The sequence below is a fragment of the Oryx dammah genome, unplaced genomic scaffold (assembly GCF_014754425.2).
Source record: "Oryx dammah isolate SB20612 unplaced genomic scaffold, SCBI_Odam_1.1 HiC_scaffold_24, whole genome shotgun sequence".
Taxonomy (NCBI): Eukaryota; Metazoa; Chordata; class Mammalia; order Artiodactyla; family Bovidae; genus Oryx; species Oryx dammah.
Genome location: NW_024070208.1, coordinates 19,657,634 through 19,684,657, shown reverse-complemented (window position 1 = coordinate 19,684,657; position 27,024 = coordinate 19,657,634). Strand labels below are relative to the sequence as shown.

Sequence of the window (27,024 nt, the reverse complement as noted above, 5' to 3'; positions counted from 1 at the left end):
CCATGATCTTCATTTTCTGAATGTTGAGCTTTAAGCCAACTTTTTCACTCTCCTCTTTCACTTTCATCAGGAGGCTTTTTAGTTCCTCTTCACTTTCTGCCATAAGGGTGGTATCATCTGCATATCTGAGGTTATTGAGCTTTCTCCCAGCAATCTTGATTCCAGCTTGTGCTTCTTCCAGCCCACCGTTTCTCATGATGTACTCTGCATATAAGTTAAATGAGCAGGGTGACAATATACAGCCTTGACATCCTCCTTTTCCTATTTGGAACCAGTCTGTTGTTCCATGTCCAGTTCTAAATGTTGCTTCCTGACCTGCATACAGATTTCTCAAGAGGCAGGTCAGGTGGTCTGGTATTCCCATCTCTTTCAGAATTTTCCACAGTTTATTGTGATCCACACAGTCAAAGGCTTAGGCATAGTCAATAAAGCAGAAATAGATGTTTTTCTGGAACTCTCTTACTTTTTCCATGATCCACTGGATGTTGGCAATTTGATCTCTGGTTCCTCTGCCTTTTCAAAAGCCAGCTTGAACATCTGGAAGTTCACGGTACATGTGTTGCTGAAGCCTGGCTTGGAGAATTTTGAGCATTACTTTACTAGCATGTGAGATGAGTACCATTGTGCGGTAGTTTGAGCATTCTTTGGCATTGCCTTTCTTTGGGACTGGAATGAAAACCTACCTTTTCCAGTCCTGTGGCCACTGCTGAGTTTTCCAAATGTGCTGGCATATTGAGTGCAGCACTTTCATAGCATCATCTTTCAGGATTTGAAACAGCTCAACTGGGATTCCATCACCTCCACTAGCTTTGTTCGTAGTGATGCTTTCTAAGGCCCACTTGACTTCACATTCCAGGATATCTGGCTCTAGGTGAGTGATCACACCATCATGATTATCTGGGTCGTGAAGATCTTTTTTGTACAGTTCTTCTGTGTATTCTTGCCACCTCTTCTTAATATCTTCTGCTTCTGTTAGGTCCATACCCTTTCTGTCCTTTATTGAGCCCATCTTTGCATGAAATGTTCCCTTGGTATCTCTGATTTTCTTGAATGAATTTTAATTCAGTCCTACAATCTGTGGCCAAGAATACAGAAGCAAAACAATTTCTCATATAGGGAAAAATCCTAACAGAATCAGAGTTAAAAATATGTATGCATCTATCCTAAGCCACTTTCAGAAACTAGGGTTTAAAACCATGCAAAGCAAATTTCCCCAAACAGAAGTATATCTCTTGATCCATGTGTAAATTTTCTCCCATAGAACTAACATGGATATACTCTAAGAAACTACTCTAAAAGTAGTTTCTTTTTTTTTTTTTGTCTTTGATGACTTTTAAAGGGTCCTCCCAAAATATTTATGTATAATAAAGTACTTATAAACTGATACCTAACTAACTAAAGCATATACTTATGAACCATTTAAGTACCTTCTGAGGAGGACTGTATCATTGTTTTATCAATTTGGTTACAGGGAAAGACTATCAAAGTTACTTCACAGAACAAAAACATTATCAATATCTGAAATAAAAGACACACTTGCATTTTAAAAAGGGAATGTAAATGGGTGAATATGTGGGAAGAACTCATCACATTACCAACAAATTTCAGTGAATGTTGTACAAGTTTATGACTGGAGAACTAGATGCTGTATCTAATGAAACAGCTGTTGTCCATCTTGAGGTCTGGCAGTTCTCAGACCTAAAAAAAGATAAACAGTACTTTCAATGAATTCGTTAAACAAAAAAGTATAGAAAATTACCAATATATACAATATTTTTGGTATTTTTACCAATATATACAATATTTTTATTAATATATGTATATATACAAATATATATACACTCATCTGATTAGAGGCTTAATTTAAAATTTCCAGGTAAATATTAAATTTGAAAAATTAAAGCTCATAGTAGAAACTAAATAGCCATGGATAGATATATCACACAGATAAGAAACACTTTCAAAGCAGCCATTATTGTTAAGCCTTATTCTTTTTTTAAGAACTTTTTATTTTGTATTGAAGTATAGCCAGTTAACAATACTGTGACAGTTTTAAGTCAACAGTGAAGGGACTCAGCCATACAGATACATGTATCCATTCTTCCCCACCCCCCCCATCCAGGCTGCCACATAACATTGAGCCAAGTTCCATGTGCTATACAATAAACCTTATTCTTTTTGCCTTATTATAATTCTTCTAGTTTACTAGTTATAATATTCCTAACATTTTTTAGGGAAAAAAAATCCTAACCATAGCTATTTTTAGCACAATGTTTTAAATATATGATAATCATCAAGTACAAAACAGTCTTAAAACAGAACACTTTGTCCATAAGAGATACTCAAAAAACATCATTTATTTCAATTAGAAAACAGCCTTCAGGATGGACATGTGCACACTACTATATTTAAAATGGATAACCAACGATGACCCACTGTATAGCACAGGGAACTCTGCTCAACTCTGCTGTGTTTATGGCAGCCTAGATGGGAGGGGAGTTTGGGGAAGGATGGATCGTGTATGGCTGAGTCCCTTCAGCATTGTTAATTGGCTATACCCCAATACAAAATAAAAGGTTAAAAACTAAATTTTAAAAAACAGCTTTTACAATCAATATAGAACAAATATTTAATATTTTATATTCTTACCATTTTAACTCACAGATTATAAGTACATACAGAACATAAGAGAGTGAAAAAAGGGTAATTCTCAAATCTGTTCAAGTGGCAGAATAATTGGTGCTAAGTACACCATTCATTCCCATTAAATCTTTATTAGGAGACACAAGAGACCTGGGTTCGATCCCTGGGTCAGGAAGATCCCCTGGAGTTGGAAATAGCAACCCACTCCAGTGTTCCTGCCTGAAAAAAATCCATGGACAGAGGAGCCTGGCGGGCTACCGTCCATGGGTTTGCAGAGTTGGACACGACTGAGTGAGTAAGCAGAACTGTGCTGCAGACACAGAACGAGGACACGGTCTAGGCCGTCACAAGACTCTCAGAACCAGGAACTACATCTCACTTGTGCATGTTCACTACCACAGCCACATATCAACACATGCAAAGTCACTGTTTACATATAGCAGTCAACATTCTCCTATTTGCTGCTTTAACAATTACCATAGATTTAGTGGCTTAAAACAACAGAAATGTATTATTTTGCAGTTCCAGAAGTCAGAAGTCCCAAATGGGTCTCAGTGGGCTAAAATCAAGGTATAGATAGAGTCTCTAAGGAAGAATCCGTTTTCTTGGCTTTTCCAGCTTCTAGAGGTTCCCTTCATCCTTTGGCTTGCAGCCTGCTATCTTCAAAGCCAGCAACGGCTGGTTGAGTCTCTCCCATCTCACCACTCTGACACTGGCTATTCTGCTTCCCTCTTCCACATCTAGAAAAACTGTGGAATTATATTAGGTCTACTCAGATAATTCAGGATAATCTATTTTTAGGTCATGTGAGTAGCAACCTTAATTCTGTCTGCAACTTGAATACCCCTTGCCACATAACAACATATTCACAGATTCTAGGGATTATGATATGGACTTCTTTCGGAGAACCAGTATCCTGCCAACCATATAAATGAACCATTTTCCTCTGCTTTTCTTCAGGAACTCCATCGACCATCATCTAACTCTAATAAAATTACATGCAAACAGTTCACACATGCACACAATTCCAGAGACAGGGGGCCCTGCAATTATAAACATATTCTGAATGTTTAAGAATCACTGGACTAGCTCATGGAATATCCATGTTCCACAGAAGGATCGTTTGATAGTATCAAAATGCCAAATTTTAGACTGGCTTTTTAACGTGTATATTTTTAGCTTTGATCAGAAAACCTTGATATGGATTAAAAGTTTTTTCTTGTATTTCCCCTCTATGTAATTTTTAAAAGTAGTTCTAATCATCCTAATTTTACCGCTACATCTTGCACTTATAAACAGTTTTCCAGTTGGTATGCATCATTTTGTGATGATTCTAATAGTAAGTCCAGTCATTTTCCTACAATTTACTTAATAATCTTACTACTATCGGACATTCCAACCCAATCCTCCCTTTCTGCTACTTAGTACTATATTTAATATTCTGGGCATCTTCCTGTATAGGTCTTTTCCCATAGTTCAGATTTATTTCATCTAGATTCCTGAAATTGGAATTTCTGGCAGGAAAGATGAATATTTCTATCACCCTTTTTATTATTGCTAAATTACTTTTCAAAAGGCCTGCTTTAACTTACATTGCCACCAGCCTTTCCTCACTCATACCATCAATATGAGGGGTTTTTTTAAATGGCTTTTGTACACTGAAAAGAATATTCAGAGGTCATTTAAATTCTTATCAAAGTTATGAACTAAAAAACTTAGTTCTTCCTTGACTTTTAAATTCAACTGGAAGCTCTGGTTAGTCTTTGTAAATTTTACCAGCAATCACTTTCAAGGAGGCTTTTAAAGGTCTCTTAAATATTTAGCTTTTAGAATTTTATAACTTCTATAACTTCTGCTTTCCTTAAGTACTTAAAGTTGGATTAATAAACAAAACCTCTCCAAGAACTTATTTAAAAAAGAAAAACAATTAAAACCTGTATTTGTTTTTCTTCTTTCGCTGTGTATTTGTTAACTGTTCTGTTTTTCTTACAGACCTCTTATTAACCCTTTATCTGCTGTATATGTTAAAATATATTTTTTGATTTGTCATGTCTTTACCATTTATAGCCAAATTTTTCCTGTGTATATACATTTTTTGTGTAGCTAACAATGTTCTCCAAGATTGTGTTGAACTTTCTATCATTCTACATACCTCCTGCAGTGATCTCATTCAATCCCACAGTTTAAACTACCATCTACAACTACAATTAGTCAAGTTGTAGTAAATAGATAAAATTCTAGTAAATCTATAGATAACAGCGCACACCAGAACTTCCCCTAAAGTTCTAGACTTCCAAATCAAAACACCAATCCTAATATCCAGTTATCTCTCCAGAGGATGGGAGGATTGTACTTAACCCAGAGGCATATAAAAATCAACATTTCACATGTCAAAATCCATCAAACCTGTTCTGTTTTTCCCTATCTCAGGAAATGGTACACCAGAAACCAAGGAGCCCTACTACCATGCTTCCTTCTCTCTTCTCCATATACAAAGGCTCCTAAACCACTTTAGTCTTAGCTTCAACTTTCTCCATCTTAGCTTACTCTGCTTTAACAACATGGGCATTGAATTTACTGGTCCTTTTGGCACAGGACACTAACATATGCTCCTCTTTTGCCTAGAGTGGTCTTCCGTTTTTTTGGCCTACCTAATTCCTAAATCTCAGTTTAACTGTCCCTCCTTTGAAAGTGTTAGTTGTTCAGTTGTGTCTGACTCTTTGCAACCCCATGGACTGTAGCCCACCAGGCTTCTCTGTCCATGGGATTCTCCAGGCAAGAATACTGGAGTGGGTTGCCATTCCCTTCTCCAGGGGATCTTCCTGACCCAGGGATCAAACCCCAGTCTCCTGCATTGCAGGCAGATTCTTAACCATCTGAGCCACCAGGGAAGCCCCCCTGCCCCGCCCAATTAGAAAGGCCTTATTTAAATCTCCAGTGGTAAGTCCCCATTGTGTATGCTTTCATAGCATCCTATATTTTTCATGGCATCCTGTACTTATCACAATGGTAATTTGTATGATTATTAACTTAATCCTCTTTTCTCTTAGTAGACTACACCACAGAGAGAGGAACTGTGGCTGTTTTTCTCAGCCCTGAATGCTCAGGACCTTAAACAATACATAACACAGTGTTAAGTCGCTCAGTCGTGTCTGACTCTTTGTGACCCCGTGGACTGTTGCCCACCAGGCTCCTCTGTCCATGGAATTCTCCAGGCAGGAACACTGGAGTGGGTAGCCATGCCCTTCTCCCAGGGATCTTCATGACCTAGGGATCAATCCCAGGTCTCCTGCACTACAGGTGGCTTCTCTCCTGACTGAGCCCCCAGGGAAGCCCTACATAACACAGAGCAGATGCTGAACAGTTACCTGTAAATAGTTACACATTAAAGCTGAAGAAGTAAATCCAGTTTTGTGTATACTTCATTTCACCATCATTTCTAATCTGTGCTTCAAGTACTTTTTATCTCTTGCCTGGATACTACTGATACCATAGCCTCTGTAGGACTTTCTATCACTGCTCTTGCACTTTCTAATCTGTTCTCCAGTACCCTTGTTAAAGTGAATTTCTAAAATATAAATCTGATGTTACTAATTGGTTTCGGATTTTTCAATTTCATCAATATAAAAGTGACATGTAAGGCCCTTCATGGTTAAACCTCTATCCATTTGATCAAGCTAACCTTTCCCAACTCCTCCAAAGGTATCTAGACCACAAATCACACAAACTACCTGAATCTTCTTGACCATGCCAGGTTTCCTTCTGACTCTTGTTTTCTTACATTCCAAAGATTCTGCCCAAAATGATCTGAAAGGCCTATTTCTGCTCTCTCTTTTATACCGGGACAATCCCAATCCTTTAAGTCTTCACCAAGATATCCTTCAAGACACAGCTCAACCACCACCTCCTAGAAAGCTTTCCTGAGCCACCTATTCCTAACCTGAGTTAAATGTTCTTCCTATACACTTCAAATTATAACTGTAAAGAATTTATCTTTCCTTGGATTTTCAGCTCCTTGCTAACAGGGATTACATATTTCTCATCTCTATATATCCTATTCATGTTTGACTAATCTGTGTACCACTACATATCAAACTCATCAAAACATAGCTACCTTTTGAGAACCAGTATTCCCCCTTCTAAGAAATCATCTAATAAATAAAAAAGAAAGTCAATTAGAAAAGCATAAAAATATTCACTTCAAGATTATTTATAATAACTAAAAATTAGAGATAACCTAGATATCCATCAACAGAGGAATGGTAGAATCTACTAAATGATAATGTAGCAGAGAAATTCAGAATGAGATTGTAAAACTAACATAGTAACTCACATGCTTCTTACATGTTAAGTGGAAAAAGACAAAACTATTTCACATTGTGACCTTATAAAATTATATGTACAGAAATTTATTAAGGGAACATGAAAATTGCATGAGTTATTAATGTGAATTGTGATTTGACTTTATTCAGAACTTTATGAATTGCTATATCTTCTCAATTATAGTTATAATAAAGATAATTTAAAATTAAACCCATGTTATTAACAGATACATACAGTAGTATATGCATATTTTAATGTGCATATACACATATATATTTCCTAACTCTGTCTCCTAAAAGGTCCAAGAAGCAGCAATGTACCTAACCTTGGTCTCTAAGACCATATTCACTAAGAGGAAACAGGGTTATTTAGAGAATAAGCTAACTCCAGGGTTACGGCAGGAGCTAGACTTGAAACATCTTACTATACCGGAAAGCAAGTAAGTATTCCCAGAAAATCATGTAGGCATACCACAAAGGCATAGGACCCAGATTAAAGGTGCTCCCACTAGCTGAATCTAGGACAATTCAAACACCAAAACTAATCAAATACAGACTTTAAAATAGAGGTGAAAGGTCATGATCTGTGTAACTTACCTTGAAATGGTTCAGAAAAAAATGTACAAAATATACACATAACAAATATAGATAGAACACAAGGAAACAAAATACAGAAGTGGAAAAACACAGGAATTCATAAGTTAATTGCAGATAATAAATAAACAGAGGAGAAGAAAGGGCCCTCTGTTTGCAGTAGAATGCTGTGGACTGACTGGTCAATATCAAAGGACTTAACAGATTTGCTGAATCATGTTACAACCATCATTGTAAAGCTATATTGGCAGTAACATATCCTAAATTTAAATGGGAACTTTGATGAGTAGGATGTATCTTCAAGTATTTCCCCACAGATTGCTTATTTGCCAGGAAGAAAAAAAAAAAAACAACCAAACATTGGAAAATTCTAGCCACATAAAGACCAGATAATCAAAATGAACATCATCAGTGAGGGACATATGGCTATCATATGCTTCCAGAAGTGGTACTAGAAGGATGCAGTATCACCTGTGCCATAGTCAAGAATGCAAAACCTCAATTTAACTTAATGAGGATGCATCAGACAAAAACAAAATAAGGAATGTTCTCTCTTAAAGGAGGGTGGAGGGAGAAACTATATTCTTTAAAAATGTCAAAGTCATGAAAGATAAAGAAAGGCTGCGAAAGCGTTCCAGTAAAAGCATCTAGAATCAAGACCCACTAAATGTAGTACCTGACCGCAGACTGGCTCCTATATTGAAGGGGGGAAGTGCTACAAGGACAAACCTACCAAACTCCTGTATCAATGGTAGACTGAAGTATTTTTTCAATGTAAATTTATGAAGTTGATAGGAAATAAGTATTTAGGGATCAAGGGCCAAGATGTATGTAACTTAACCTCAAATGGTTCAGAAAAAAATTGCATATAAAGAAACATATTTGGAGAGAGAGAATTTGCAAAAGAGCAAGTAAATGATACCAGTGTTCTCTGAACTATTTCTATTTTTGCAACTTTTTGTAAATTTGAAATCATTTCCAAGTAAAGTTTTTAAAAAAAATTAAGTCCACCTCAGAAAAACAAGACCAACAGGAAAATAAAAGCTATTTATGTAGCTTTTACATCTGTGCAATTTGCATCTATGCAAAGTGTTTTTAAAACACTCATCAGTGTATACTGAGTTTTCAGGTTACTGCTCACAGTGTTTTAAGAGGCTTCATTCTTCCTTAAAAGATGAACAGACCTGTAACTTTCACAGTTTATCTAAATAAGCTAATATGTTGAAGCCAACATTCCATCAGTTGCAGCTTACTCTTAAGAAACAGCAGGAGGGGGGAAAAAAAAGCATTGAAATTACAAGACCTCTGCTCTCCACACTACCCATATTTACCATTCATTTGCTGGTGATTGCATGGCAGTTTCCAAATTAAAACCTCAAATTTTAAATTATGACTTCAGTTTTATGACAAGTCAAGAAGAGTATGCAGAGAAACAAACTAGGTGGGTGGAAAGGGGTGGGAGTAGGGTGGCTAACTCTTCACTGTACTGAAGATGAAAGAAAGCTGCAAACTTCTGCCCCAATTGAGTCCCTAAATAATTGAGTCCATTCTTCTCATCAAGTGTATCACTGTGTGAGTATTAAAGTTCAAGGAAGGTGTTCTTAACTAGTTTTTTACCTGTGAATCTGAAGATCTGAAGTAAAAGTGCTCTTTTTTCTTTGCTTTCAAGTTCAGTTCGGGAATTTGCACCCCCTTGTGGTCAAACATAAAATTCTTCATTTTCAAAACCATTTTTTTTTTTCCCAGTTGGTTTTTTTTGTTCAGGCATAAGAACCGAGTTACTTGACTTTGTTTTCTCCCATGTTAGTGAATCAAGAAACTTTAATGAAGGATTTTTAAATCCTTTTTTTGTTAAATAGGATCTGCAACAAACAGGACTCGATTCTTCTAAAAGTGACCTCTATATAAACTTTACTCTGCAAAATGGAGACAATAATTACACCTACCTCATGAGTTATAGGAGAAGGCAGTGGCACCCCACGCCAGTACTGTTGCCTGGAAAATCCCATGAACGGAGGAGCCTGGAAGGCTGCAGTCCATGGGGTCGCTGAGGGTCGGACACGACTGAGCGACTTCACTTTCACTTTTACACATTGGAGAAGGAAATGGCTAACCACGCCAGTGTTCTTGCCTGGAGAATCCCAGGGACCGGGCAGCCTGGTGGGCTGCCGTCAATGGGGTCGCACAAAGTCGGACACGACTGAAGTGACTTAGCAGCAGCAGCGTGAGTTATTATGAAGATTCAAGGAGAAAATGGATATACATGCTTAGCTGACATACAGTACCTGGTAGGTACTCAATAAATGTTATTATTTATTAATATGAGCACTTTGGAATTCTCCTGACAGAATAAATCTTAAAAGTGGATGGACTGGATAAAAATTTTACCAATTCATGATGTTCTAGTACAGTCTTGCAAATAAGTTACCCCAAATATACCACTTATCCAGACTGCAGCTAGCTGATTCTCTCCACAGGTATATTGTTAAATTACAAACAACATGTGTTTCTCTCTAGATGATAGAAATTTGGATGGTTTTTATACTTTAGAGTGGCCTGGTTTTTCCCCTTTTCTCCCTTTAATAATCAGAGCAGTAAAACTATTCCATTTTCATAGGTTACTCTTATGAAATGGCAAAACAAGTTAACATCTTTATTCATCTGACAGAAATTATTACTCCATTTGGCAAAAATAATTTGCCTGGCTGATTTATCATTTTAAGAGGCTCTTGAACATAAATGCTAATTCCTAATGGCCCTAACTGTAATCTGGTCTTTGAAACACCTCTAAAGAAACCATCCTCCAAGATTAGTGTTAATGACTGACCCACAACAATAGCTAACATTTACTAATATACCATGCACTGTTCAAATACCTTTAATATATTAGCTCATTCACATCCTTAAAACAACTGGATGAAGTATTAGCATTAATCCTTTTACAAAAGATCAAACTGAGAAAAAAGTAACTCTTGTAGGGTCACAAAGCTAGTAAATAACAGATGAGCTCCAACCCAAGCCGTTTGGTTCCAGGGTTCATTCACTTAACCAGCGCACAAAAAGTACCATAGAGAGTAAGTCACATACTATGCAGCCATGATACTACTTGATGATGTCAATTATTAAATTATTAAAATCCCTTTCTCTTCTGATTGTACCTCAGTAACGCAAACCATGCTACCTTCTCCCATTTCCTTACTTCTTAGTACTTGAGGAACACTCGTCTAATTTAACTCTCACAATGATGTATGTCTTTGTATACTCAAACATTTATGATTCATCACAAGTTGTTTTACAATAAAAACTAGGAAAATGTGTAACAATGCCCCAGATTTTTAACTGTTGGATTCTTTAGAGAATTCATAATAACTTGGGATCAGGAAAAAAGCAACCAGTTTTAAAATAATCTTAAAATGTAATCATTTAAGATCAAAGGGAGTCTTTTTTTAAATCTTAACTAGCCTGGCAACAGGTGAAATAATTCTCTCAAACAAATGAATAGTTAAAAGGTTTTTTAAAGAAGGTATTCAATATTGACAGCTTATCATCATTTACCATCCTACCACAGTGCCCAGTTTTTTTTTGACACTGAATAGATCTGCCTAGGTCTTGTGCTTCTGTTTAGTAGTTTTAAGACTTTGGGGAGAGTTTCTTAATCTGAATCTCAGGTATCCTCTTGTGTAAAATAAAGATAATGCTTACTTCACAGAGCTGTTGTGGGCAATAAACATGATCATTCCGTAAAGCGCGTAGTTAGCACCATGGCAGCCCAGGGTACAGTCAATACAATGTATCTAGTTGTTATTACTTTACCAATGCGTGGCACAATAGAAACCCATCTTTGCTAGATTAAGCTCCCTTGCTGTTACTGCTGCTAAGTCGCTTCAGTCGTGTCCGACTCTGTGCGACCCCATAGACGGCAGCCCACCAGGCTCCCCCAACCCTGGGATTCTCTAGGCAAGAGTACTGGAGTGGGTTGCCATTTCCTTCTCCAATGCATGAAACTTCCCTTACCAACCATTAAAAAAAAAAAAAAATCCCCCTAAGTGATTCCCAAAACTGCCCATAACCCATTCACCTCTCCAAATGTTTAAAAACGAGAAGACAGTGAGAGACTAGATTCAATGAAAAGTTACACAGCAAGGTAGAGAATGACCCGGCCTCCAGAATCTGACAGATGCGGACTCGTTCACGTGCTTGCTACCTGTGCTACCTTAGGGAAATTACTTAAACTCTTTGGGCCTTGGTTTCCTGGTCTGCAAACGGAGAATAATAACAGTACCTACCTCATAAAGTTGTTGTGAGGCTTAAGTGCGATAGCTCCCGTAAAGCGTTGACTTACAGCAAGAGCTCTGCAAACAGGCGGGGCTGCTCTAAAGTACACGTGTATCCAGACACACGCTCCCAGACACATTCCGTTGTTAGGAGTTTAGACACTGGCAATAAGCTGTTTCTCTTTTCACCTAAGCTGTACCCCTGTTTGTTTTCGTCGAATAGTAGAATAAATGTCTACCGACTGGTAATGTCACCTATGGACCCTCGGGCCCACAGTCCCCACGGCCCCTCCAGCCCCGCGGCTGAGCACAGGAGCTGCACGCACGCGCAGGAAAAGAGGTAGGAACCGCGGCTGAGGAAGCGAAGAGAGAGCGGCGACCATGCGAGGATTCTGCGCATGTTCAAGGCGAGGGGTTGGAGTAGGAGTTTGCGCATGAGCAGAAGTGTCGGGAAAGCTCGCGTAGTGGGGGTTTGGAGGCGGTATTGACAGCTGTGGAGGCAGCCCGCGTTCCCGGCATGCCCCGGGGCGGCGGGGTTGGCTCTAACGAATTTGAATGAGGAGCCTCAGCGCTTTCGGCGCCATTTTCGAGTGATGCCTGATCTCATCAATCTAGCGGGAGAGACGGAGTAACCTGTCCGAGACTACAGCGCCTCTAAGACTCGGCCGAAAAATCACTAAAAAAATCCCAAAAATTTACTTAGAGCAAAGGGCACTTGGCGGAGCCTCGTCAGGGTTGGCGCAGCGGGTAAGAGCCTGAATAAGTAGCAGAGCGGGACTCGGGAGGTGGCAGTGGTGGGACCGGCAGGCGGTGGGGGGGTGCAGGGAGTGGGGCAGTGGGTCCCCTTCATTTTAATCGCAAAAAAAAAAAAAAAAAAGTGCAGGGAGATAGGGTTGGGGGGTAATTGGGTTGTCTGAGTGGGCGGCGGCGGGCGGGATGTGGCGGGAGCGCGGAGAGTCGCGGGCGTGGGGGGAGGGGAGCTGCAGTTTGAGCGGGACGCGGACGCGCTGCGGCTCCGCGGCCGCCGCCCAGCGGATCTGTCAGCGGGACCCCCCGCCCGGGGCCGGGGCCGGGGCGCGCTGGGGCTCGGCCGGCCGCGGCTCCTTGACAGGAGGAGGGGGACGGGCGCCCCCTCCCCCGCCGTGGGCGAACCGAGCCGTCTTTTATCGCAGTTTCCCCGGCCCGCGGCGGCCGTCTTCCCTTGACAAGAAACTTGAGGTCTGGAGAAAACTGAGGACCCGGCGTAGCGGGTGCCTCCGGTCCGACACGCGGACAGTCCTCCCCGCGGGACCCAGCCGTGTGTATTGTCGTCTCTGACGCCAAAGCGGGAGATGCCTTCGTGATGTGAGTCTATCCACGCCGCCCTTCGGCTCCGCGCCCCTGGGTCCCGGCAGGGGTAGCACTGACCCGCGTCTGGCTTTTCCAATTTGGGCAAGATGGGGCGGGGGCAGGCTTTTGAGGTTTTAGCGGGCTCCTAGAAGAGATGCTGGACTTTCGCTTTTTGCTCGGGATTTTGGTCGTTTGCTCTCACGGTGTCGTCCTTTCTTAGGTGGGGGAGGGCGGGGGGAGTGTTCTTGGGTGAGATGAAAGATGGGGCTTCGACCTTGCGATTTCCTTCTCCGAGCTGCACTTTTCTTAGAAGACTTTTTCCTTCCCCAGCCCTTGAAACATGTCGCAAGGAAAAAAAGGCAATCTTTGAGACTGTATTGATGTTTTCCTCCCGAAAAGTCTTTCCCCGGAGAACTTAACGGTAATTTTGCAATCTCCACCTTTTCTTGGGAGCGCTCTTGACTTCGAGGCGGAGGGGAAAGGGCTGTTATTTGCCTTTCCCTTTAGTGATTTTTTTTTTCCTCGTAGTTTCTACCAATTTTTGCTCGACTGCACTTGAATGATTTGAGCCAGTGACGGCTTTAACTTTAATACTTTATAGGTAGATAATGGCCTTTGTAAAATTCCTCATTAAAAATGTACTGGATCTTAAATCCTTTTCTGCGCTGAAGGCACCCTAGATTAACCCTTTCCTGGTGTGATGTATTGCGTATGGGGCGCGCGACTCTGGGTTGCGAATATGCAGGAGTTGATTTTTGCAGCAGCTATTCAGTTGTTCGAAAAAGAGGAATAACGCTTTCAGTCACACACTTCTTAGGACTGCCTGCCTAAAGTTTACCTCCCCCACCCCTCCCCTGGAATTGATGTAGCGATTGATTGAGTTCTTATTTCTGTGAAGATTGGGGGACCCGCCCTCACTTAGAATCTTTCCCCGAAGAGAATAGGAGAGCGCAATGTGATGTTTTTCAAATGGTGTCTAACGGAGCTCCCAAAACACCGAACTTGTTACCCCCTGATTGGCTGGAAGGAAGCGGGACTGGGGGGTTTGAATGTTGAATACTAGATTATAATTCTTGACTTTCCAAAAAATTACACTTTTAGAAAACCACGTAATGAAACGTTAAGACGAGGAATTCAAAAGCTGGTGTGTAGTATTTTTTTCGTCCATAAAAGATTTTCGAGTGATTTTGAAATGTATATTAACAGTAAAACCTAGAGAAGACAATTTTCGCAAAATTGTAATTCTGCTGGCTGCGATTACAAGACTTTTATATATTTGCCCCTGTTCTCTATTGGTTAAAAACTGAATTTGGGGGTTTTTTTTTGTTCCTCTGACAGAATTTTCATCTTAAGCCACATGTATTTGTCAGATGCAGATTACGGAAGAATTGTTTCTTTTATTTCCATGAAAAGAAACTTTAATTTTCTTGATGTAAAGAATGAGCTTTTCCACATTTCCCACAGAAATTGAATACATTTTTTAAACGTTTCACAGATAATTTTAAATATATAGGTTTTGCTAATTTAGCCATTGCAATGGACTTAAAACCTTATTTACAAGAAATATATGTTGCTTAATTTAGACAGTACAACAGGTAAGTAGCACAGGTGCAGTGTGTATGATTTCATTCATAAATTCATTATGAAGAAATGTATAGCATACAACATTGTGGATGTGTTGTGTTTTATTTGGTTGATTTTCAGTTGATTTTTGTTTGATGTTGCTTGAGACAACCGTCAATGTATTTCTGTTTATTACAAAGCTTGTCATTCCGTTTAATTGTATCTTGATAAAAGGCGGGTGTGGTTTACAAAGAAAATCGGTAAACTGACTGATAAACAAGATAGCCATAGATGGGTTTCGAAAGATTTTTTAATAGAAATTTATACTTTTTATGAATAGTAATTGAAATTTTGAAACTTAAGAGTTTGTATTCTCACATTAGGTCAAATATACATTGTTAGAAAATATTCAGATGAAAAGATCATAGGACTTTTTTTATGAATCTCTGTAGGTCTATAAATATAATTTATGTTAATAAGTGGAATAGCTGAGTTTATAAATCATACTATTTTATATTGCCTTCAAAACAGGGATTAGAACGACACAACCTATGTTCATTACTTTTTTCAGAGCTGTTTTATTTTGAATCATCTTTTGAAAATTTCATAAGAGATGCTAATTATCCTCTCTAAAATTTGCTTTAATGAAATTGTATGAAACTCTATTTCTATTTTTAATGTAATTTTACCTAAAATACCAGAGTCAGTAGGTTTTGCTATTTTAGGTTTTGAGCTTTAATTTTCATTCAAATTATTATGTGACTTGTAGAGTTTTGAGGGTGGGATGGGGAAAGACTTTATAAATTCCACCAGGCTGGTTAAATTTAACCATACTTTTTTAATGTTTTGGTTTATGGAGTTTTTTGTTTCTTTTAGGAGGTGATAGGTGTGGGATTGTTATATTTAGTAAGCCATATTGAAGTGAAGAGATTCCTTTATTGTAAATATTACACTGAAGCTTGAGAACACACTAGCACCTAAATAAAATCCACAGCATTCACAATATTTTCCCATTTACGTGGTGTTAGTAAGAGGAAGATTTTGGCTTTAGGCTTGTGGGCATGTAGATATGAGTTCCAACAGATGTATATTAAGTATATTCACTATATTTCTCTGCAAAAATGGACAGTTCTAATTTATTTTTTACTGTAAGGACTAAAAAAGTCTTACACTACCACAGGAAAATAATGGTGGGGAAAGGTGTTGATACTGTAACTCAGCTCTTTTTAAAGCTATGTTTGCGTGTTTGGGGGCAGAGGGAACTAGAGAAGGCAAGGTATCAGTCTTCCTGGTAGCATTGATCTTCATTTGTTTGCCTTTCATTCTGTTTTATAAAAGTCCAGTTTTAGACTTTGTGTTAATGCTGATAAGTTGTCTTAGTTCTACATTTACAAAATGTAGCCTCAGGTGTTTGTGTGTAACACAGCTTTTTTCCTAATCAAATTAATAATCACTTTTAACGTTCATCTAGAGCTAAGGATGAAAATTTCAAAATAGCTTTCATATTCTGGAGCCCTTCTTTCATCATGCTTTGTGTACTGCATTTTTGTTTGTTTTTGGTTTTGTGGAAACACATATTTTTATCTCTATGTAAAGCGATATGTAGTAACTGTTCAGAATGTCACAAAATAACTTCAATCAGAAATACTGGTCAGTTGATTTGGTTTACAAAAAGAATGCCCAGTGACTATATTAGATATTTCTTCTACATGATACATAAGCTTTCTCCAGTTAAAAATATCAGTATAAACTTACACATGATTTTGAAATTATATTCTATAAAAAATTTGTCTTATTCTAAAATACTGGCCTAAAATTGACTGTCCTTTTTTTTTTTCCTTCTGTTAAATGAAGCTTGAGTAATCGTCACTGTTTTCTCTTTAACCCTTTTTTAGAAGAAACAGATTATTGGTCTGATTATAACTAGAAAACACCATCTTAGAAAGAATTGTCAGAGTATTACTATACATGTAGTTTTACTTTGTTTTAATTCAGCAAACTTAGAAACACTATGTGCCAGGCGACAATTTTGGCATGTAGTTAGAATTCAGACTATGACTTTCTGAGATTTGGTAGCCCCAAATCCCTTAAGACCAAAGGAAATCAGTAATAAACTACCACTTTTCTTTCAAATAAGTGTCAAAATGAGATTAAGCCACTTTTGCATTTTTTACAAGTGACAGTACTAGAACTTTAAAATCATTATTAATATTAACAGAAGTAAATCAGTTGTAGAGTATCACATTCCTAATATGTGTTTGTGGATTTTTCTTATTAATTGCATGAACAAATGACTCTGGAACCTTCCTAAGAATACTGCTTTCTGGTTGGGAAATGATTTTCTCTTGCCTTTTTTTTTTCTTTGCCTGTATTAAAGATACTTTAAAGCATCTTTCTTTTAGAAGGATGTTTAAAGTATTAGAATTGATCCTAAAAAGATATGTGAATTTTAGTCAGTATTTTTTTATCAAATTCTGAGACATTAAATACACTTTTGTTTAATCCTGTCCCATTTCACTAGAGTCTTTGTACTGGAAAGACTTGTCGTAGGTTCAAAGTGTAAAAAGCTGTGTTTTGTAATAGATTTGAATTTTAGTATTTCAAGATTTTTTAACATCTTTTTTATCATAAACATTTGGTTTAATATTTGTCTTCTGTCTGAACCTCTTTGTACTTTAGTATTTTTTTTTTCTTTCCCTACTATTTAAGATCTTAACATTTGGCATGGAATACATATTGGCTTCTATTATCCTGTGATTTTTTTAAATTAAGATAGCTTCATTTTCTATATACTCACATATAGAAAACTGTATCTTTTGAGGAAGACTATGTAGAAATTATTCTAGTATTTTTAAATGTCATGGTTTCAGGATTAGTGTTTGTGAGTTATATATGTGTGTTTTTTGTCATTAATCAGATATTTGGCTGCAGAGGAATAAAGGATTGTTTTATTTTAAATAAAAATGGAAAACTCAGCGTTGTGGTTCGCATATATGTATTATAAGCCTTTGGTAATTAACTAATATTTTTATACAGTTGATCATCACTAAGTTATTAAGATTCAGGTAAAACAAATGAAAACACCCTTTCATACATATAGTTACACCACCTCTACTTGGACACATTAAAACAGTAGCTCAGCCTTCATCCATTTATTACTTACAAATATTTTAATTTGTCTTAAAAGTAAATTCTAAATTTTCTTCTGTTAGATTGTAACATTTTAAAAAATTTGGAAATAGCAGTGTTATTCACTCAGGCTTGACAAAAGACTAAAGTTAAAAATAGTGGTAATTTCTGTCATTAAAACATAATTTGGGAAGAAAAGTAGTTAAAAATTTGTCTCTATCCCTTGAAAACTTTTTAAACTGTGTGGATTTTATGAGTTTAAGAAGCATAGACAAATTGTATTTCTGTTTTCTTTATGGAGTCTTCTTGACCAGTCCTCTCACAACTACCTACATAAATACACTCATCTACACTGCTTTCAAAATGAATGCCCTAGAGAGAAATGAAAGCAGAAACATATTAATCTGATTTGTTTGAAGAGGCTTCGGATGATAAAGCATATCACAGGTGTTTTTAATCAAGATATTTCTATTTTTAAAATGTTATTTTCAAGTTAGGGTTTCTTTGAACATAGGCGAAATTGGGGTTGTTTTGAAGATCTTACCTCTGTGTTCAGGGATCAACTGTGAAACTGCAGGAGGCGGAAATCTGTTGAGTGTCTTCATGCTATAATACATGACATTTTTATTGCAGGTTTTGACCTTTAGGAGAGAGCCAGTTTTGGAGAACAAGCTAACTTCTTTGATTGAACATATAATGCATTGGAACATAATAGGAGATTAAGGTATACTAATGAATTTTAAAAGCATACAATTTTATATCTTTGCAATATGATTGAGCTAGACAGTTTGTAAAGCTAGAACTTTTTGCTAAGCTAAAATCAATAAAGATTTATTAATAAATAGAAATCATCCAGTGAAGTGGCCACAGTTGAGTTCTCTTGATTTATTAGAACTTCAGGGGGTTTTTTTTATATATATATATATATATAATTAATGTTCTTATCATTTGGTCTTTGGTCCAACTCCAAGTGAATTTACTTATTCTAAAAATGAATGTATATATAATTTTTCTTTTTTCATCTTAAGGTTATTATTATATTATTATATGTAAAAGACTTAAATAGTGGATTTTTCATATTATAAAACAGTAGATTTAAATCAAATGGAATTTGGTGCTTTGCTTTGCTCTTTGACAGGTATAGTAGTAGATGGAGGCTGCAAAATCAGATAATGAGAATATTTTAAGAGATTTGAAGTATTCCAAGTACTGTCCTAACCAAAAGTGGCAATTTGGTTGAAACTGAAAAACCCAGTTTCCTAAGCAGAAACTAGCCTCTTACTCATAGGATTCTGAGTAAAATACTTAAATTGTTCATATCAAAAGTTGCAAACTGTTTAAAAATAAACTGTAGGATTCCAAAACTTCAAGTGACTTGTTGTCTTTACCTCCAAAATACTTTATCACAGATAAAATGATTTATACTTTTCTAGCATGTTTATTTACTTTGAAAGAAGATTTATTTTATAGTTTTAATTGAAATTTTCAGATACTTAGCTAATAAAATTTTGGCTATCTTCTGAATTGTAATCTGGTGTAATGATAACTCATTGAACAGTGTTACAGTGTATTCTTTGGTTAATTTTTGAGTAGTAAAGTATTACATGAAAATTATTAGCCATAATGATTTTTAAAACTATTTGCTAAATAAAGTGAGGTTTACTAAAAAAAAAAAAACACACTAATTTTTTCTTTGAATTTTTTCACCTAAAAAATGCTTACTTTATGTATTTAAGATATAGGAAATTACAAAGGTTTGTTTTCATAAGAAAAGTGTAATTTAGTCTTAAGAGTGAAGTGTATTTATCATATGGTCCTAGAACTGTTTTTATCTTTAAAAAGTGTTTTTAAAAAAATGTTTTAAGTATATTATCAGATGTGTGTTTTAAAATGTTTGAACATTGAGATACATACCAAAATAAAAAATCAGATATTTGTTTCATTTGATAATCCAGGAATGTGAATCTGTTAACAGTTATCTTTAAGTAAAATGTTAAAATTTGATAGAAATCAGTTTGATATAAAAGTGAAGTTCAGATATTGGTGTCATTGTACTGTAAAGTGGTTGTCTGAGATAAATACAAGATGCAGAAAGTCTTTATAACTTTGAGAGTGTTATTTTTTTTTAAAGCAGCTTAATTTGGATAGAATGAAAATGACTACAGTTTTTTCCCCTTTAACTTAACCATTCTAGGTGAGAGAATATTAAAATGAAAAGTAAAAAATACAATTTCTGGGGAAAAGTGAAAAAATATAATTATCTAAGGGGGGAAAAAATCCAAGTTCAGCTTATCACTTTCAATCCATATATCTTTATACACAGCCTTAAACGGGGGAAGAGAGACAGCTTTTGAGTTTATATTGTGAAAAAGATGTAAATCCACACAGTTATTTCTAATTTAGAGAATTTATGATTTGTGATCTCTGAAATTGTCAAAACTTACTGTTTGGATACAAGTATTTAGAATTAGAAAACTGTCCCATCTATACAGCTTATAAACTTCCAAATTTTTAGCTTAGTTAAGAATATCTAAAAGAATTGTGCAGATATTAACCGTTTTATTTGGTCAGTTCTTCAGAGTAAGAAACTTTAACATAATTAGTAGTGTGTGTTATTTTAGGAGACAGGTTAATAAGGGCTTTTACTGCTGCATGTGATTGGCTATCCCTTAACTACCCCGAAAGGACATTTTGTAAGAATTTTGGCTGTTTTAAATTTACAAGCCTGGTTATCTAACTAAGCCTTAACATGCAGTTCTTTATAACAAGATATGATGAAAAGGATTTATCATGTTATATTTTTTCAGTGATAGATTTGTCTTATTTGTGAAATATTTATATTTTTGGTTAAATGCATTTTCAGGATTAAATAACGTTTATTTTCAGGAAAATTCTTAGCTTTTCATAAAATACAGTTATACTGTCAGTGTTCTAATTTTATTGAAAGAGTTATCCTTGGGGGAAAAGAATATTTGGATAAACTAGAATAGAGGCAGTTTAACGTATCTGCATATGAAGGGACTTGAAATTATTCATTATTTGTTACTGATGTATAATACTGGTATATAAGGACAACTTTATATTTTAAAAAGTTTGTCAGCTGTAACCATTTTCTTTGAGGTCTACCATGTTGCCAAGGATTCATTAAAGAATAGATACAATTTCTTAAGGAAAGAATTTTTAATGTTTATTTGAAGTAGTTTTTCTATGTGTGTGTATCTTATGTTTTCTTTTTTGACTAGCAAATAGATCCTGAATCTGTTTGTTTTCTTTATATAGACCTAATGCATCAGAATTGTATTTTCTGATGAGTATTTTCAAAAAGCAGTATTTAATTAATGTCTGGACTTAATTTTTTTTTAATTTAATAGCATTTTGAAGTAAAATTTCAGTTCTCAGCTCCACAAACCACTTTTTATATTAACATATGTGATTTGGCTTAGTTTTACTTTCCTATTTTCATGGTTAGAGTCACTTGGAAGAGAAAAATGCAGCCTGATTCAAATGTAGTTACTAAGACTGATTGGGTAATAGTTTTTTAAATTTATTACTGTTTCTAAATGTCTTAATTTTAAAAAATCATTAATATATGCTGTTATTCTTTTTTATTGAAAGCTTTCATACTAAACAAATATATTTAATAAGTTTGTTATCCTGTGAGCCTCAGAATTTTTTTACATTTTTATTAATGTTGTTATTGAGCTGCTGCTAAGTGGAAAAATTACTTTTTCTATTTTGATAAAAATTAACATTGAGGTTTTTAACAAAGTATCCAAATTGTAACTATTACTTTATCTTATAATCTCACACCTAGCCTTCTTGACTAGCTATTTAAACTTACCAGCCAATTCTTGCATTTAAAAAATATAGAGATGTCCTAAGTTTTCTGACTTAAGTATTTTTCAGAATCAGAAATACTTAAGATGTTAAAGAATAAAAGTTTCTTTTAAATTTAAAATTATGAGTCCATAAATAGAATTACATTTAAGTTTAAAGATAATTTGACAGAACAAATATTTCTGTTAGTCATCAATTGATATTATGTACTTACTAAGTTTTTAGCTTTCAAAGGAGGTTAATTACATGTAGAAAGTGTTTTTAATAGTTGGAGTTTTTGTAAAAACTTTTGGGGTAAAATCTTACTTGCTAATAGTATCTGATGTCAAACATATGATGCTGATTAGGTAGATATGTGGAACCTGGGAGACTGGAGCTCTTTATAAGCATAATTTCATCTCTTGATTAAAGTTTAGATACTCTCTTATATTCTAGAAGAACGGGTAGGGGAGATATTCTTTATGAATTCACCCTGAACCTTGTTCAAACTCTTCTGAGAATTTTGATAAGTGAGCAGTTAAATCTAAACTAGGAACTGAAGTGTCATTAAGGAAAAAAATTAATGATACATGTAGATACATTACAGGTTCCCTTTCTAATCAAAACACCAATTTTGTCTAATTCTCTCTCCATCCCACTTTTTAAAGAAAAAATTCCTTCTTACTGATATTAGTATGTAGTGATACAAGCAGACCTGCTAGATAGGTTGAGCTGAACCAGTTTTTCCTTCTGTGTGCTAAGTTGCATTGTACTTTTCTCAGCTTGCTGCTTCAGTAGCAGCAACAGTGAATGAGCAAGTATCACCAACAGCCCTTGTTCTTGCTCTTTACAGTTTGGAGCAGGGACTGAGAGATTGCTGCTGCTTGTCAGCTGTTGTACAGAATAGCATCAGTATGTAATAATGGTGGCCAGTGGAGCCTGCACCCACCAGCTTTAACAGACCAGGTAGGAAGGGCCCAACTATCAGTGTAACCCATATATAGTAAAATGAATACATTCTTTGACAAAAAGGTATTTTCTTCCCAAAACAGCTTAAAGAGAACAGTTAGAGGCTTATAGTTCTCAAGACATTGTATTTTACTGTTTACTCTGGTTTTATTTTATTTTTATTCAGTTAATTACATGTGTTTGAATGGAAAACTGTCTTGATTCTGAAAGTATTTATGGTATGTTTCATGCTTTTCACTTTTAAGCTGGTAGGCTAGAATAAATTATTAATGGTTATTGATAACCCAAGTTAGGTAATACACTGAGGAAAGGAAAGTTGACTGTGGTGTCATAGGAGTGTTTATTTCACTTTGGGACCATATTCTAAGCCCATAATGCCTATATTTTATAGCCCAGTCTAAACAAGGCCAATTTTTTCTTATTTTCACTATAACTAAAAAGAACAACACACTGTACTGCTTGGGCATTGTGTATACAGACAAAGTGGGCTACAGGTGGAAGCCCATAAATCTTTTCAGTATTAGTAAAATAATGTCTTATAGCTGAAATTAGTATTTGGAAAGTTCAGATTATTCTCAATCTTTTGGAAATAAGACTGTAATTTCAAGTAGTATAGAAGAGTCATTTTTACTTTTAATTATTTGAATTTGCAAATGTGCATAATCTAAATGCTGTCTATATATTTTTCTCTTTTGTTTCCAAATTCCAGTAGGTTGTAGCTAAAGGGAAGTGAATATTGGATATCTATTAAAGTTCAGATTTCACTTGTAACATTCTTGGAAAACTTATAAATGAAGTTTTTAGCATATAAGCCTAGTGCCCCAGTTCTTAAAGTCTAACATTTGCATAGCATTCATTCTTTTGAAGAGATAATCATGGGGTATCTTTTTGTTTGGTTGGTTGATTGATTTTTGTTTTTTTCCCCTAATACTACAATGTTTCATTAATATGTTGATGTAATTTAACAGATAACATATTAATTACTGTTACCTATCCTTAACCAAAAAAGTGAGTTACATAATGCTTTATATTGGAAACATCTTGTTATTACTACTAATTACTGTGTAAAGTGTCTGTGGACCACCTATACCAGAATAACCTAGAATAAAGCATTTTTCCAGATGTGCTGAACAATCTGTGGAGCTGGATTTAGGAATCTGTGTTTTTTTCAAGTGCTAAGTGAGATGTTTTGTCGGGGTTTTTCTTTGTTTTGTTTCTAGAAGTATCACATGTGAGAACACTGCCCAAAATTATTTAGGGGAGGATTCTTCACACCAGTGAACCATTTACATTATCTGCCTTTCCCCCACCCCACCCCACCCCACCCCCACCCCCACCCCCCCAGCTCAGAAACTAATTATGAATCTTATCATTTCTTACACAGTAGTTCTAAATGAAGTCTTGGTATTTCTTCCATTGTTAGATTTTTCTTTCATATCATGAAAACTTTATTTTTTTTCGAGTACCTTGGGCCAAATTTTAAGTTTGTTTGTTGGTATATTTAGTACACTTCTATTTAACCTGTACTTGATGAAAACAGAAGGAATTGATCACTTGAATTTTTAAAATTTCCATTTAGATAGTAGCTATTTATCTTAAATGTACTTCTAAATATGTATTGGAGAAAATTCAGAGAGGGAACCTTTCATATGCTGCTTGTGGGAGCATTTGGCAACACCCTGCTAAAGGATGAAAATATACATAGGCTTTAGCTCAACACTTCCATTCCTACATGTTTTATATAAACTCAGACATTTGTAGTAAAGGCTTATTTATTTTTACTTTTAATAGAAAAAAATTGAAAGCAATGTAAATGTTAAGCAACAGAGAATGGCAAATTGTGACATAGTCATGTGATGAAAAATGTTTGTTATCCAGCTATTAAAATGAGAGCCATGCGGATCATCACAGATGAATGTCTTCTAATACTTGAATTTGTAATAATAGTGTAAAAGGATGCATAGGAATTAAATACCAAATTCAGGATTATGATTATGTCTTAGAGAGGGAATGGGATCCAAGGTATGGTACAAAAGAGACTCAGCTATATGTAAAGTCTTTTATTAAAAAAAATAAAAGGAAAGTAAGCATGACCAAACATTAGAATTCAATACAGCTTCATTGGAAGGCCAGGGGTGGGATGTGGGGATTCATTTTACTATTCTGCTGACTTTTCTGTGGATTTGAAATACTTATTTTTTCAAATAAGTTTTTAAAATGTACAGTCATGTTTGGTGAAGATAACTCTATAGTAAGATGTACAGTTGAAATACTCCATTAAGAACATGGATTTGGGTTTATTGTATTCTGTGTCTTGTAAGTGTTTAAGTTAGTTGGTGTATAAACTACAACATATAACCATGGCCCACAGAAATCAAATATTCTAACTAACTTAAGCTGCTAGGATATTTTAAAATTCTTTTATTTTTAAAGATGAGCGCTACTGTTTCCTTTCTTTGCCTGCTGGCATTTAATCTTCCTACTCTTATAAAGTAAAGGACAACCATGGAAACAATTTCTCTTTTTTTATCACTACTCTTTCATTTACTCTTTAATTCAAGCAATTTCATGACTGTGTTTTCTTTGGTTTTGACCATAGATCATAGCATACTGTTTTCAGAAATTTCTTCATACATCTTAGGCTTCAACTTAAGCTTAGTATTTATAGTGTATTACAGTAGAATTCTTGGACTTGGGTAATATATGGATTTGTACTTTTCATGTGTATGTGTGTGAGAAAAAGAGATTGTTAAGTGTGGAGCTATGGTACTGAATTTATCTTAAAATATCTGCAATTATATGATGTCCTCCAGAAGCCTCAGTGTGTTCCAAGTTAGACATTAAAGTATGAGTTTTAGTTACACTTACAAATTCAACTTTTAAACTTCAAGAGGGTAATAATAATAGAGAAATGAATTTTAAAAATTAGTGATAATACTCTGAAATGAAATATTAATATATAAATGCTGCTAGGTATTTCTGATCTGTGTTTGTCCTGTGCTACATAAGGACTGAAAAACGATGATTGTCAACTTGCTGAAAATTTTCTACCTTATATAATGTGATCAAAGTTTTTTGAGGCTTTCTTGTTTTTTTTTTTTTCTAGGTTATTAACAATAAAATGAAGACCATAGTATAACAAGCCCCCTACTTAGCCCTGCAGTTCTTACCTAGTAAGTATTAACTGATAGCCCTCCTATCATTGCTATAAAAAAGTTACTATTTGGCATTATGCTTTGGTTTATTTCTGAATTTTTTCCTACTATCCTAGAATGACAACTTTCTAACTTTTCTGGCCCCCAACATGTTGAAGTTTAATATTAACTTTCTCCATTTTAGAGCACAAATAATGCCATTGTCTTGGTTAAGTTTTCTGTCTTGGAAAGGATTTTACAGCTCAGCCCTCTCATCTCTATATCCGAGAATCATAATTTTAAACCCTTTTCCTTCAAAGGAACTTACAAATAAGTAGTAGTCTACTTATTGTCATCATTATTCAGGTTTACTAACAGTTATTTTGTGGTTTTAGAAATTGGAATGTCCTCTCCACCTGATAGTTTTTTTCATTTATCCTATATTTCACTAGATTATACTTCTGACTTCTTGTGACGAGCTTAAAATTTAGCTGTTAAACTTCAAGGGGTGGGAAAAACAGGAAGGCAATCCCTTTTCCTTCCTTTTATATATACACATGCACACCTCCTTCTTAGAATAAGAAACATTTTTACCTTGATTCATTTTACTTTTGAGAAAGTTACAAATGCTAAGGGAATAATTCTAATAGATTAGCTAAAATTAATATCATATCCCTAGAAAAACTGTCAAAAACAAGGTTATGATAAATGCCCAATATACTTATTTCCTTAAATTTGAGACACTGAAATCAGCTACCAAAAAGGTTAGTTATCATGTATTCCTTCAGTTAATTTTACATTTGTAAACAAAAAATTCAAGTGCTCCTGTTTTTGTTCTTGATATTGAGGGATGGCCCTATTTAAATGAAAACTAGTGCTTCAGATTCTTCTCTTACATCACCTCATACCATTGCATTAAGGACCCAGTAAATAATGTGTATGTGTCAGGCAGTGACTTTATTATCATAGATCAGCCATTGAACTCAGTAATTAGTTTTTAGGGTAGGAATGAATTAAATATTGAAAATATTATAATAAGCCAGTTTGAAGAGTAGTAGCCAAATGCCATAGATCACTTCTTTTTCTAATTTTTTCCTTTTATATTTTTGTTTCTGGAAAACTAGAATGGAAACCTTTGCAAATCCCCAAAGAATCCTATATAATCCGGGCTTGGGTTTCATAATTGGTCCCTTGGAAGCCAGCTCAGCTTTTTCTTCAACTTAACTCTTAGAAAAAGAAATCTTTTCAATT

The 27,024-nt window shown here is 35.4% G+C and overlaps 2 long non-coding RNA genes across 6 annotated transcripts in view; one reads left to right on the top strand and one right to left on the bottom strand.

The window, feature by feature from the left end:
- The window catches only part of LOC120883075, a 31,159-nt gene extending 18,984 nt beyond the window's left edge, over window positions 1-12,175 (bottom strand). For 2 of the 3 annotated variants that reach the window (XR_005725657.1, XR_005725656.1), the window contains exons 1-2: window positions 11,846-11,932; window positions 1,596-1,698 (exon numbers count right to left, since the gene is read on the bottom strand). This is a non-coding gene — a long non-coding RNA (uncharacterized LOC120883075). Of the gene's footprint in view, window positions 1-1,595; window positions 1,699-11,845 lie in introns of all 3 variants that reach the window. The other variant, XR_005725658.1, reaches the window with a different exon arrangement.
- Window positions 12,176-12,201: 26 nt separating this feature from the next.
- The window catches only part of LOC120883074, a 28,933-nt gene continuing 14,110 nt past the window's right edge, over window positions 12,202-27,024 (top strand). The window contains exons 1-4 of one of the 3 annotated variants that reach the window (XR_005725655.1): window positions 12,202-12,580; window positions 13,493-13,583; window positions 18,488-18,578; window positions 25,746-25,812. This is a non-coding gene — a long non-coding RNA (uncharacterized LOC120883074). Of the gene's footprint in view, window positions 12,581-12,999; window positions 13,584-18,487; window positions 18,579-25,745; window positions 25,813-27,024 lie in introns of those variants that run through there. The other 2 variants (XR_005725653.1, XR_005725654.1) reach the window with 2 other exon arrangements.